Below are 12,021 nucleotides of genomic sequence, written 5' to 3'. Positions count from 1 at the left end.
TCTGTCACGTTCCGGAAAACGTGGATTTTCGATTACCCCTCGAGGGGGAGAGAGCCGACGAACCTCCCGAAGGAACATCTGATGCGTGCTCGCCTGTGGTTTCCCATTCCGTTGGTTATAGTAGAGTTTCTGAATCGTTTGGAAGTTTCGATAAGTCAGATTTCTCCCCGGGGTATAAAGCACCTTGTCGGGTTGCTAGTCTTGGGATACGAGCGAGGCATGGAGCTCACTGCTGATTATCTCGAAGCTTTCCTTACCCTGTCTCGAGTTGGGACCGATCGTCTGTATGGTTTAAAGGTGCGTACTCATATGGAAGTCCTGAAGGGATTCCCTCAGGATGGTTGTGGATGGAAGAGTTATTTTTTCTACGTTAGATTGGACCAAGCCTCGGTCGCCGTGGAGTGCCTTCCCTCGTTTAGGCGACTGTGGGAGACAGGAGGTAACGTACTGAACGATCACTCGTTGCCTTTCTTACTACCCGTTTTTTTTTATATTCTTCCATATCTGTACTACGTTCATTTTGCAGTACACAACCCCATTCCTCCTTTTCCGGAAGATTTGTGCATCGTCCGAGACCTTCTCCGTGGTGGTCCGCTGTTTTGGGGTCATTTTTCTCCCGAGAGGGTCCGTGCGGTGGTCGAGGCTCATCGATTTCGTTTCAGCTCGTCAATTGATAATGTTATGGAGGCTTCTTTTGAAGATACCTCCTTATCCACTGTCTATGCCGCTCGGAGGAGCAGTGGTCGAGGGTCGCTTGATGCTGAGGAAGATGGAGAGCCGACCGTAGAGGATCCTATTTGGATGGACTGATCCTTTGTATTGATGATTGAGTTTGATTATCGTTTTATCTGTTTTCGGCCGAGTGTGGCCTTTTTGATTTTGCTTAGGCCTATTTGGCCGTATTTGTATTTACCGGGACTGGCCATTGGTGGCTTCGAATCCCTTGCCGCCTTACGCGGTTTATTTATATGATGAATGTTTCGTTACGAAAACTCACGAACGAACCAACAGATTGAGGCTGTCCATGTGTTGTTTCAAAAGTTATGGGATTTCCAAAGCTAGAATCGTTTTAGATCGAAGAAACAAAATAAAAAGGGGGTGCAACACGAGGACTTTTCGGGAGGTCACCCATCCTAGTACTACTCTCGCCCAAGCACGCTTAACTGCGGAGTTCTGATGGGATCCGGTGCATTAGTGCTGGTATGATCGCACCCATCAGTACATGACTCGCGATTCCATTTGTCATTTCGTTTCGACAATTCGAGTGGATGGCGTGGGACCCACAACATTTGCTGGCATTTTTTTTCTCGAACCAAAGTGCTCGAGATTGATGTAGAACACAACAACAACAACAACAACACCAAACACTCGAAAAACGCATCTTGGCTATTTTACGCTCCGTAAATTTCAGCAGCCCGTTTGAGGGTCAAAACGGCTGAATTTGGGGCCGAAACATCGCGACGTCCTTTAACCGCCCTTGATGGTTTCTAGGGCTTTCCGAAATGGTGCTCGAGATTGATGTAGAACACAACAACAACAACACCAAACACTCGAAAAACACATCTTGACTATTTTACGCTCCGTAAATTTCAGCAGCCCGTTTGAGGGTCAAAAAGGCTGAATTTGGGGCCGAAAAATCGCGACGTCCTTTAACCGCCCTTGATGGTTTCTAGGGCTTTCTGAAAAGGTGCTGTGGGCGGCGTAGATCCTCACGGTTCAAAAGTTATGTGTTTTCCAAAGCTAGAATCATTTTAGATCGAAAAACAAAATAGAAAAGGGGTGCAACACGAGGACTTCCCGGGAGGTCACCCATCCTAGTACTACTCTCGCCCAAGCACGCTTAACTGCAGAGTTCTGATGGGATCCGCTGCATTAGTGCTGGTATGATCGCACCCGTCAGTACATGACTCGCAATTCCATTTGTCATTTCGTTTCGACAATTCGAGTGGATGGCGTGGGACCCACAACATTTGCTGGCATTTTTTTTCTCGAACCAAAGTGCTCGAGATTGATGTAGAACACAACAAAACAACAACAACACCAAACACTCGAAAAACGCATCTTGGCTATTTTAGAAAATCGCGACGTCCTTTAACCGCCCTTTAGAAATTTGTCATTTCGTTTCGACAATTCGAGTGGATGGCGTGGGACGCACAACATTTGCTGGCATTTTTTTTCTCGAACCAAAGTGCTCGAGATTGATGTAGAACACAACAACAACAACAACACCAAACACTCGAAAAACGCATCTTGGCTATTTTAGAAAATCGCGACGTCCTTTTAGAAATTCAGCAAAACGTTTGAGGGTCAAAACGGCTGAATTTGGGGCCGGAAAATCGCGACGTCCTTTAACCGCCCTTGATGGTTTCTAGGGCTTTCCGAAAAGGTGCTGTGGGCGGCGTAGATCCTCACGGTTCAAAAGTTATGGGTTTTCCAAAGCTAGAATCGTTTTAGATCGAAAAACAAAATAGAAAAGGGGTGCAACACGAGGACTTCCCGGGAGGTCACCCATCCTAGTACTACTCTCGCCCAAGCACGCTTAGCTGCGGAGTTCTGATGGGATCCGGTGCATTTGTGCTGGTATGATCGCACTCGTCAGTACGTGACTCGGGATTCCATTTGTCCTTTCGTTTCGACAATTCGAGTGGATGGCGTGGGACCCACAAGATTTGCTGGCATTTTTTTTCTCGAACCAAAGTGCTCGAGATTGATGTAGAACACAACAACAACAACACCAAACACTTGAAAAACACATCTTGACTATTTTACGCTCTGTAAATTCAGCAGCCCGTTTGAGGGTCAAAAAGGCTGAATTTGGGGCCGAAAAATCGCGACGTCCTTTAACCGCCCTTGATGGTTTTTGGGGCTTTCCGAAATGGTGCTGTGGGCGGCGTAGATCCTCACGGTTCAAAAGTTATGGGATTTCCAAAGCTAGAATCGTTTTAGATCGAAAAAATAAAATAAAAAGGGGTGCAACACGAGGACTTCCCGGGAGGTCACCCATCCTAGTACTACTCTCGCCCAAGCACGCTTCACTGCGGAGTTCTGATGGGATCCGGTGCATTAGTGCTGGTATGATCGCACCCGTCAGTACATGACTCGCGATTCCATGTGTCATTTCGTTTCGACAATTCGAGTGGATGGCGTGGGACCCACAACATTTGCTGGCATTTTTTTTCTCGAACCAAAGTGCTCGAGATTGATGTAGAACACAACAACAACAACAACACCAAACACTCGAAAAACGCATCTTCGCTATTTTACGCTCCGTAAATTTCAGCAGCCCGTTTAAGGGTCAAAATGGCTGAATTTGGGGCCGAAAAATCGCGACGTCCTTTAACCGCCCTTGATGGTTTCTAGGGCTTTCCGAAATGGTGCTCGAGATTGATGTAGAACACAACAACAACAACAAAACATCGTTTTCCAAATCTTGACTATTTTACGCTCCGTAAATTTCAAGCCCGTTTGAGGGTCAAAACGAGGATTCCCGGGGTCAAAAATCGCGACGTCCTAACCGCCCTTGCACGCTTAACTGCGGAGTTCTGATGGGATCCGCTGCATTAGTGCTGGTATGATCGCACCCGTTCAGTACATGACTCGCGATTCCATATGTCCTTTCGTTCGACAATTCGAGTGGATGGCGTGGGACCCACAAGATTTGCGAGCATTTTTTTTCTCGAACCAAAGTGCTCGAGATTGATAGAACACAAACAACACAACACAAACACTCGAAAAACGCATCTTGGCTATTTAGAAAATCGCGACGTCCTTTAACCGCCCTTTAGAAATTGTCATTTCGTTTCGACAATTCGAGTGGATGGCGTGGACCGCACAACATTTGCTGGCATTTTTTTTCTCGAACCAAAGTGCTCGAGATTGATGTAACACAACAACACAACAACACCAAACACTCGAAAAACGCATCTTGGCTATTTTAGAAAATCGCGACGTCCTTTAGAAATTTCAGCAAAACGTTTGAGGGTCAAAACGGCTGAATTTGGGGCCGAAAATCGCGACGTCCTTTAACCGCCCTTGATGGTTTCTAGGGCTTTCCGAAAAGGTGCTGTGGGCGGCGTAGATCCTCACGGTTCAAAAGTTATGGGTTTTCCAAAGCTAGAATCGTTTTAGATCGAAAAACAAAATAGAAAAGGGGTGCAACACGAGAGACTTCCCGGGAGGTCACCCATCCTAGTACTACTCTCGCCCAAGCACGCTTAGCTGCGGAGTTCTGATGGGATCCGGTGCATTAGTGCTGGTATGATCGCACCCGTCAGTACATGACTCGCGATTCCATTTGTCCTTTCGTTTCGACAATTCGAGTGGATGGCGTGGGACCCACAAGATTTGCTGGCATTTTTTTCTCGAACAAAGTGCTCGAGATTGATGTAGAACACAACAACAACAACACCAAACACTCGAAAAACACATCTTGACTATTTTACGCTCCGTAAATTTCAGCAGCCCGTTTGAGGGTCAAAACGGCTGAATTTGGGGCCGAAAAATCGCGACGTCCTTTAACCGCCCTTGATGGTTTCTTAGGGCTTTCCGAAATGGTGCTGTGGGCGGCGTAGATCCTCACGGTTCAAAAGTTATGGGTTTTCCAAAGCTAGAATCGTTTTAGATCGAAAAAAAAATAAAAAGGGGTGCAACACGAGGACTTCCCGGGAGGTCACCCATCCTAGTACTACTCTCGCCCAAGCACGCTTAACTGCGGAGTTCTGATGGGATCCGGTGCATTAGTGCTGGTATGATCGCACCCGTGAGTACATGACTCGCGAGTCCATATGTCCTTTCGTTTCGACAATTCGAGTGGATGGCGTGGGACCCACAAGATTTGCTGGCATTTTTTTTCTCGAACCAAAGTGCTCGAGATTGATGTAGAACACAACAACAACAACAACACCAAACACTCGAAAAACGCATCTTGCTATTTTACGCTCCGTAAATTTCAGCAGCCCGTTTGAGGGTCAAAACGGCTGAATTTGGGGCCGAAAAATCGCGACGTCCTTTAACCGCCCTTGATGGTTTCTAGGGCTTTCCGAAAAGGTGCTGTGGGCGGCGTAGATCCTCACGGTTCAAAAGTTATGGGTTTTCCAAAGCTAGAATCGTTTTAGATCGAAAAACAAAATAGAAAAGGGGTGCAACACGAGGACTTCCCGGGAGGTCACCCATCCTAGTACTACTCTCGCCCAAGCACGCTTAACTGCGGAGTTCTGATGGGATCCGGTGCATTAGTGCTGGTATGATCGCACCCGTCAGTACATGACTCGCGATTCCATTGTCCTTTCGTTTCGACAATTCGAGTGGATGGCGTGGGACCCACAAGATTTGCTGGCATTTTTTTTTCTCGAACCAAAGTGCTCGAGATTGATGTAGAACACAACAACAACAACACACAAAAACTCGAAAAACGCATCGGACTATTTTACGCTCCGTAAATTTCAGCAGCCCGTTTGAGGGTCAAAACGGCTGAATTTGGGGCCGAAAAATGCGACGTCCTCCTTTAACCGCCCTTGATGGTTTCTTGGCTTTCCGAAAGGTGCTGTGGGCGGCGTAGTTCCTCACGGTTCAAAAGTTATGGGTTTTCCAAAGCTAGAATCGTTTTAGATCCAAAAACAAAATAAAAAAGGGGTGCAACACGAGGACTTCCCCAAGAGGTCACCCATCCTAGTACTACTCTCGCCCAAGCACGCTTAACTGCGGAGTTCTGATGGGATCCGGTGCATTAGTGCTGGTATGATCGCACCCGTTAGTACATGACTCGCGATTCCATATGTCCTTTCGTTCCGACAATTCGAGTGGATGGCGTGGGACCCACAAGATTTGTTGGCATTTTTTTTTCTCGAACGAAAGTGCGTCGAGATTGATGTAGAACACAACAACAACAACAACAACAAACACTCGAAAAACGCATCGCGACTATTTTACGCTCCGTAAATTTCAGCAGCCCGTTTGAGGGTCAAAACGGCTGAATTTGGGGCCGAAAAATCGCGACGTCCTTTAACCGCCCTTGATGGTTTCTTGGGCTTTCCGAAATGGTGCTGTGGGCGGCGTAGTTCCTCACGGTTCAAAAGTTATGGGTTTTCCAAAGCTAGAATCGTTTTAGATCCAAAAACAAAATAAAAAAGGGGTGCAACACGAGGACTTCCCGGAGGTCACCCATCCTAGTACTACTCTCGCCCCAGCACGCTTAACTGCGGAGTTCTGATGGGATCCGGTGCATTAGTGCTGGTATGATCGCACCCGTTAGTACATGACTCGCGATTCCATTTGTCCTTTCGTTCCGACAATTCGAGTGGATGGCGTGGGACCCACAAGATTTGTTGGCATTTTTTTTCTCGAACGAAAGGGCGTCGAGATTGATGTAGAACACAACACAACAACACCAACACACTCGAAAAAACGCATCGCGACTATTTTACGCTCCGTAAATTTCAGCAGCCCGTTTGAGGGTCAAAACGGCTGAATTTGGGGCCGAAAAATCGCGACGTCCTTTAACCGCCCTTGATGGTTTCTGGCCTTTCCGAAATGGTGCTGTGGGCGGCGTAGTCCTCACGGTTCAAAAGTCATGGGTTTTCCAAAGCTAGAATCGTTTTAGATCCAAAAACAAAATAAAAAGGGGTGCAACACGAGGACTTCCCGGGAGGTCACCCATCCTAGTACTACTCTCGCCCAAGCACGCTTAACTGCGGAGTTCTGATGGGATCCGGTGCATTAGTGCTGGTATGATCGCACCCGTCAGTACATGACTCGCGATTCCATTTGTCCTTTCGTTCGACAATTCGAGTGGATGGCGTGGGACCCACAAGATTTGTTGGCATTTTTTTTCTCGAACCAAAGTGCTCGAGATTGATGTAGAACACACAACAACAACAACACCAAACACTCGAAAAACGCATTCGCTATTTTACGCTCCGTAAATTTCAGCAGCCCGTTTGAGGGTCAAAATGGCTGAATTGGGGCCGAAAATCGCGACGTCCTTTAACCGCCCTTGATGGTTTCTAGGGCTTTCCGAAATGGTGCTCGGATTGATGTAGAACACAACCACAACAACACCAAACACTCGAAAAAACATCTTGACTATTTTACGCTCCGTAAATTTCAGCAGCCCGTTTGAGGGTCAAAAGGCTGAATTTGGGGCCGAAAAATCGCGACGTCCTTTAACCGCCCTTGATGGTTTCTAGGCTTTTCCGAAATGGTGCTGTGGGCGGCGTAGTTCCTCACGGTTCAAAAGTTATGGGTTTTCCAAAGCTAGAATCGTTTTAGATCGAAAACAAAATAAAAAGGGGTGCAACACGAGGACTTCCCGGGAGGTCACCCATCCTAGTACTACTCTCCCCCAAGCACGCTTAACTGCGGAGTTCTGATGGGATCCGGTGCATTAGTGCTGGTATGATCGCACCCGTAGTAGTACATGACTCGCGATTCCATTTGTCCTTTCGTTCCGACAATTCGAGTGGATGGCGTGGGACCCACAAGATTTGCTGGCATTTTTTTTCTCGAACCAAAGTGCGTCGAGATTGATGTAGAACACAACAACAACAACAACACCAAACACTCGAAAAACGCATCTTGACTATTTTACTCGCTCCTTTTAAATTTCAGCAGCCCGTTTGAGGGTCAAAACGGCTGAATTTGGGGCCGAAAAATCGCGACGTCCTTTAACCGCCCTTGATGGTTTCTTGGCCTTTCCGAAATGGTGCTGTGGGCGGCGTAGATCCTCACGGTTCAAAAGTTATGGGTTTTCCAAAGCTAGAATCGTTTTAGATCCAAAAACAAAATAAAAAGGGGTGCAACACGAGGACTTCCCGGGAGGTCACCCATCCTAGTACTACTCTCGCCCAAGCACGCTTAACTGCGGAGTTCTGATGGGATCCGGTGCATTAGTGCTGGTATGATCGCACCCGTCAGTACATGACTCGCGATTCCATATGTCCTTTCGTTTCGACAATTCGAGTGGATGGCGTGGGACCCACAAGATTTGCTGGCATTTTTTTTTTCGAACCAAAGGGCGTCGAGATTGATGTAGAACACAACAACAACAACAACAAACACTCGAAAAACGCATCGCGACTATTTTACGCTCCGTAAATTTCAGCAGCCCGTTTGAGGGTCAAAACGGCTGAATTTGGGGCCGAAAAATCGCGACGTCCTTAAACCGCCCTTGATGGTTTCTTGGCCTTTCCAAATGGTGCTGTGGGCGGCGTAGTTCCTCACGGTTCAAAAGTTATGGGTTTTCCAAAGCTAGAATCGTTTTAGATCGAAAAACAAAATAAAAAGGGGTGCAACACGAGGACTTCCCGGGAGGTCACCCATCCTAGTACTACTCTCGCCCAAGCACGCTTACTGCGGAGTTCTGATGGGATCCGGTGCATTAGTGCTGGTATGATCGCACCCGTCAGTACATGACTCGCGATTCCATTGTCCTTTCGTTCCGACAATTCGAGTGGATGGCGTGGGACCCACAAGATTTGTTGGCATTTTTTTTCTCGAACCAAAGTGCGTCGAGATTGATGTAGAACACAACACACAACACACACACCAAACACTCGAAAAACGCATCTTCGACGCTATTTTACGCTCCGTAAATTTCAGCAGCCCGTTTGAGGGTCAAAACGGCTGAATTTGGGGCCGAAAAATCGCGACGTCCTTTAACCCGCCCTTGATGGTTTCTAGGGCTTTCCGAAATGGTGCTCGAGTTGATGTAGAACACAACAACAACACACCAAATCTCGAAAAACACATCTTGACTATTTTACGCTCCGTAAATTTCAGCAGAGCCGTTGAGGGTCAAAAGGGAATTTGGTGCAAAAATCGCGACGTCCTTTAACCGCCCTTGATGGTTTCTAGGGCTTTCCGAAAGGTGCTGTGGCGGCGTAGATCCTCACGGTTCAAAAGTTATGTGTTTTCCAAAGCTAAATCATTTTAGATCGAAAACAAAATAGAAAAGGGGTGCAACACGAGGACTTCCCGGGAGGTCACCCATCCTAGTACTACTCTCGCCCAAGCACGCTTAACTGCGGAGTTCTGATGGATCCGCTGCATTAGTGCTGGTATGATCGCACCGTCAGTAATGACTCGCGATTCCATTTGTCATTCGTTTCGACAATTCGAGTGGATGGCGTGGGACCCACAACATTTGCTGGCATTTTTTTTCTCGAACCAAAGTGCTCGAGATGATGTAAACACAACAACAACAACAACACCAAACACTCGAAAAACGCATCTTGGCTATTTTAGAAAATCGCGACGTCCTTTAACCGCCTTTAGAATTTGTCATTTCGTTTCGACAATTCGAGTGGATGGCGTGGGACGCACAACATTTGCTGGCATTTTTTTTTCTCGAACCAAAGTGCTCGAGATTGATGTAGAACACAACAACAACAACAACACCAAACACTCGAAAAACGCATCTTGGCTATTTTAGAAAATCGCGACGTCCTTTTAGAAATTTCAGCAAAACGTTTGAGGGTCAAAACGGCTGAATTTGGGGCCGGAAAATCGCGACGTCCTTTAACCGCCCTTGATGGTTTCTAGGGCTTTCCGAAAAGGTGCTGTGGGCGGCGTAGATCCTCACGGTTCAAAAGTTATGGGTTTTCCAAAGCTAGAATCGTTTTAGATCGAAAAACAAAATAGAAAAGGGGTGCAACACGAGGACTTCCCGGGAGGTCACCCATCCTAGTACTACTCTCGCCCAAGCACGCTTAGCTGCGGAGTTCTGATGGGATCCGGTGCATTTGTGCTGGTATGATCGCACCTCGTCAGTACAGTGACTCGCGATTCCATTTGTCCTTTCGTTTCGACAATTCGAGTGGATGGCGTGGGACCCACAAGATTTGCTGGCATTTTTTTTTCTCGAACCAAAGTGCTCGAGATTGATGTAGAACAACAACAACAACAACACAAACACTCGAAAAACCATCTTGACTATTTTACGCTCCGTAAATTTCAGCAGCCCGTTTGAGGGTCAAAAGGCTGAATTTGGGGCCGAAAAATCGCGACGTCCTTTAACCGCCCTTGATGGTTTTTGGGGCTTTCCGAAATGGTGCTGTGGGCGGCGTAGATCCTCACGGTTCAAAAGTTATGGGTTTTCCAAGCTAGAATCGTTTTAGATCGAAAAACAAAATAAAAAGGGGTGCAACACGAGGACTTCCCGGGGTCACCCATCCTAGTACTACTCTCGCCCAAGCACGCTTCACTGCGGAGTTCTGATGGGATCCGGTGCATTAGTGCTGGTATGATCGCACCCGTCAGTACATGACTCGCGATTCCATGTGTCCTTTCGTTTCGACAATTCGAGTGGATGGCGTGGGACCCAACAAGATTTGCTGGCATTTTTTTCTCGAACCAAAGTGCTCGAGATTGATGTAGAACACAACAACAACAACAACACCAAACACTCGAAAAACGCATCTTGGCTATTTTACGCTCCGTAAATTTCAGCAGCCCGTTTGAGGGTCAAGATGGCTGAATTTGGGGCCGAAAAATCGCGACGTCCTTTAACCGCCCTTGATGGTTTCTAGGGCTTTCCGAAAAGGTGCTGTGGGCGGCGTAGATCCTCACGGTTCAAAAGTTATGGGTTTTCCAAAGCTAGAATCGTTTTAGATCGAAAAACAAAATAGAAAAGGGGTGCAACACGAGGACTTCCCGGGAGGTCACCCATCCTAGTACTACTCTCGCCCAAGCACGCTTAACTGCGGAGTTCTGATGGGATCCGGTGCATTAGTGCTGGTATGATCGCACCCGTCAGTACATGACTCGCGATTCCATTTGTCCTTTCGTTTCGACAATTCGAGTGGATGGCGTGGGACCCACAAGATTTGCTGGCATTTTTTTTCTCGAACCAAAGTGCTCGAGATTGATGTAGAACACAACAACAACAACACCAACACTCGAAAAACGCATCTTGACTATTTTACGCTCCGTAAATTTCAGCAGCCCGTTTGAGGGTCAAAACGGCTGAATTTGGGGCCGAAAAATCGCGACGTCCTTTAACCGCCCTTGATGGTTTCTAGGGCTTTCCGAAAAGGTGCTGTGGGCGGCGTAGATCCTCACGGTTCAAAAGTTATGGGTTTTCCAAAGCTAGAATCGTTTTAGATCGAAAAACAAAATAAAAAAGGGGTGCAACACGAGGACTTCCCGGGAGGTCACCCATCCTAGTACTACTCTCGCCCAAGCACGCTTAACTGCGGAGTTCTGATGGGATCCGGTGCATTAGTGCTGGTATGATCGCACCCGTCAGTACATGACTCGCGATTCCATTTGTCCTTTCGTTTCGACAATTCGAGTGGATGGCGTGGGACCCACAAGATTTGCTGGCATTTTTTTTCTCGAACCAAAGTGCTCGAGATTGATGTAGAAACACAACAACAACAACACCAAACACTCGAAAAACGCATCTTGACTATTTTACGCTCCGTAAATTTCAGCAGCCCGTTTGAGGGTCAAAACGGCTGAATTTGGGGCCGAAAAATCGCGACGTCCTTTAAAACCGCCCTTGATGGTTTCTAGGGCTTTCCGAAAAGGTGCTGTGGGCGGCGTAGATCCCTCACGGTTCAAAAGTTATGGGTTTTCCAAAGCTAGAATCGTTTTAGATCGAAAAACAAAATAAAAAGGGGTGCAACACGAGGACTTCCCGGGAGGTCACCCATCCTAGTACTACTCTCGCCCGCCAAGCACGCTTAACTGCGGAGTTCTGATGGGATCCGGTGCATTAGTGCTGGTATGATCGCACCCGTCAGTACATGACTCGCGATTCCATTTGTCCTTTCGTTTCGACAATTCGAGTGGATGGCGTGGGACCCACAAGATTTGCTGGCATTTTTTTTTCTCGAACCAAAGTGCTCGAGATTGATGTAGAACACAACAACAACAACACCAAAAACACTCGAAAAACGCATCTTGACTATTTTACGCTCCGTAAATTTCAGCAGCCCGTTTGAGGGTCAAAACGGCTGAATTTGGGGCCGAAAAATCGCGACGTCCTTTAACCGCCCTTGATGGTTTCTAGGGCTTTCCGAA

General features: G+C 47.2%; 19 non-coding genes across 19 annotated transcripts; all 19 read right to left on the bottom strand.

Moving 5' to 3' along the window:
* Window positions 1-1,095: 1,095 nt before the first annotated feature.
* Window positions 1,096-1,214, bottom strand: LOC125595507. Its single transcript, XR_007330338.1, has one exon. It is a non-coding gene; the product is annotated as a 5S ribosomal RNA (ribosomal RNA).
* Window positions 1,215-1,776: 562 nt separating this feature from the next.
* On the bottom strand, window positions 1,777-1,895 carry LOC125595516. Its single transcript, XR_007330347.1, has one exon. It is a non-coding gene; the product is annotated as a 5S ribosomal RNA (ribosomal RNA).
* Window positions 1,896-2,475: 580 nt separating this feature from the next.
* On the bottom strand, window positions 2,476-2,594 carry LOC125595509. Its single transcript, XR_007330340.1, has one exon. It is a non-coding gene; the product is annotated as a 5S ribosomal RNA (ribosomal RNA).
* Window positions 2,595-2,967: 373 nt separating this feature from the next.
* On the bottom strand, window positions 2,968-3,086 carry LOC125595560. The gene has a single exon (XR_007330386.1). It is a non-coding gene; the product is annotated as a 5S ribosomal RNA (ribosomal RNA).
* Window positions 3,087-4,149: 1,063 nt separating this feature from the next.
* LOC125595508 lies at window positions 4,150-4,269 on the bottom strand. Its single transcript, XR_007330339.1, has one exon. It is a non-coding gene; the product is annotated as a 5S ribosomal RNA (ribosomal RNA).
* A 371-nt stretch (window positions 4,270-4,640) lies between these two features.
* LOC125595544 lies at window positions 4,641-4,759 on the bottom strand. The gene has a single exon (XR_007330370.1). It is a non-coding gene; the product is annotated as a 5S ribosomal RNA (ribosomal RNA).
* Window positions 4,760-5,135: 376 nt separating this feature from the next.
* LOC125595542 lies at window positions 5,136-5,254 on the bottom strand. Its single transcript, XR_007330368.1, has one exon. It is a non-coding gene; the product is annotated as a 5S ribosomal RNA (ribosomal RNA).
* Window positions 5,255-5,628: 374 nt separating this feature from the next.
* On the bottom strand, window positions 5,629-5,748 carry LOC125595511. The gene has a single exon (XR_007330342.1). It is a non-coding gene; the product is annotated as a 5S ribosomal RNA (ribosomal RNA).
* A 379-nt stretch (window positions 5,749-6,127) lies between these two features.
* LOC125595517 lies at window positions 6,128-6,245 on the bottom strand. Its single transcript, XR_007330348.1, has one exon. It is a non-coding gene; the product is annotated as a 5S ribosomal RNA (ribosomal RNA).
* Window positions 6,246-6,618: 373 nt separating this feature from the next.
* LOC125595541 lies at window positions 6,619-6,737 on the bottom strand. The gene has a single exon (XR_007330367.1). It is a non-coding gene; the product is annotated as a 5S ribosomal RNA (ribosomal RNA).
* A 548-nt stretch (window positions 6,738-7,285) lies between these two features.
* LOC125595515 lies at window positions 7,286-7,404 on the bottom strand. The gene has a single exon (XR_007330346.1). It is a non-coding gene; the product is annotated as a 5S ribosomal RNA (ribosomal RNA).
* Window positions 7,405-7,787: 383 nt separating this feature from the next.
* On the bottom strand, window positions 7,788-7,906 carry LOC125595540. Its single transcript, XR_007330366.1, has one exon. It is a non-coding gene; the product is annotated as a 5S ribosomal RNA (ribosomal RNA).
* A 373-nt stretch (window positions 7,907-8,279) lies between these two features.
* On the bottom strand, window positions 8,280-8,397 carry LOC125595519. Its single transcript, XR_007330350.1, has one exon. It is a non-coding gene; the product is annotated as a 5S ribosomal RNA (ribosomal RNA).
* A 552-nt stretch (window positions 8,398-8,949) lies between these two features.
* Window positions 8,950-9,067, bottom strand: LOC125595530. Its single transcript, XR_007330362.1, has one exon. It is a non-coding gene; the product is annotated as a 5S ribosomal RNA (ribosomal RNA).
* Window positions 9,068-9,640: 573 nt separating this feature from the next.
* Window positions 9,641-9,759, bottom strand: LOC125595510. The gene has a single exon (XR_007330341.1). It is a non-coding gene; the product is annotated as a 5S ribosomal RNA (ribosomal RNA).
* Window positions 9,760-10,132: 373 nt separating this feature from the next.
* Window positions 10,133-10,249, bottom strand: LOC125595528. Its single transcript, XR_007330360.1, has one exon. It is a non-coding gene; the product is annotated as a 5S ribosomal RNA (ribosomal RNA).
* A 377-nt stretch (window positions 10,250-10,626) lies between these two features.
* On the bottom strand, window positions 10,627-10,745 carry LOC125595539. The gene has a single exon (XR_007330365.1). It is a non-coding gene; the product is annotated as a 5S ribosomal RNA (ribosomal RNA).
* Window positions 10,746-11,118: 373 nt separating this feature from the next.
* On the bottom strand, window positions 11,119-11,237 carry LOC125595534. The gene has a single exon (XR_007330364.1). It is a non-coding gene; the product is annotated as a 5S ribosomal RNA (ribosomal RNA).
* Window positions 11,238-11,614: 377 nt separating this feature from the next.
* On the bottom strand, window positions 11,615-11,736 carry LOC125595522. The gene has a single exon (XR_007330353.1). It is a non-coding gene; the product is annotated as a 5S ribosomal RNA (ribosomal RNA).
* Between the last annotated feature and the right edge of the window lie 285 nt (window positions 11,737-12,021).

This window comes from Brassica napus, unplaced genomic scaffold (genome assembly GCF_020379485.1).
Source record: "Brassica napus cultivar Da-Ae unplaced genomic scaffold, Da-Ae ScsIHWf_107;HRSCAF=186, whole genome shotgun sequence".
Lineage (NCBI taxonomy): Eukaryota > Viridiplantae > Streptophyta > Magnoliopsida > Brassicales > Brassicaceae > Brassica > Brassica napus.
The sequence above is the reverse complement of the archived record's forward strand: the minus strand, read 5'-3'. Positions and strand labels throughout refer to the sequence as shown.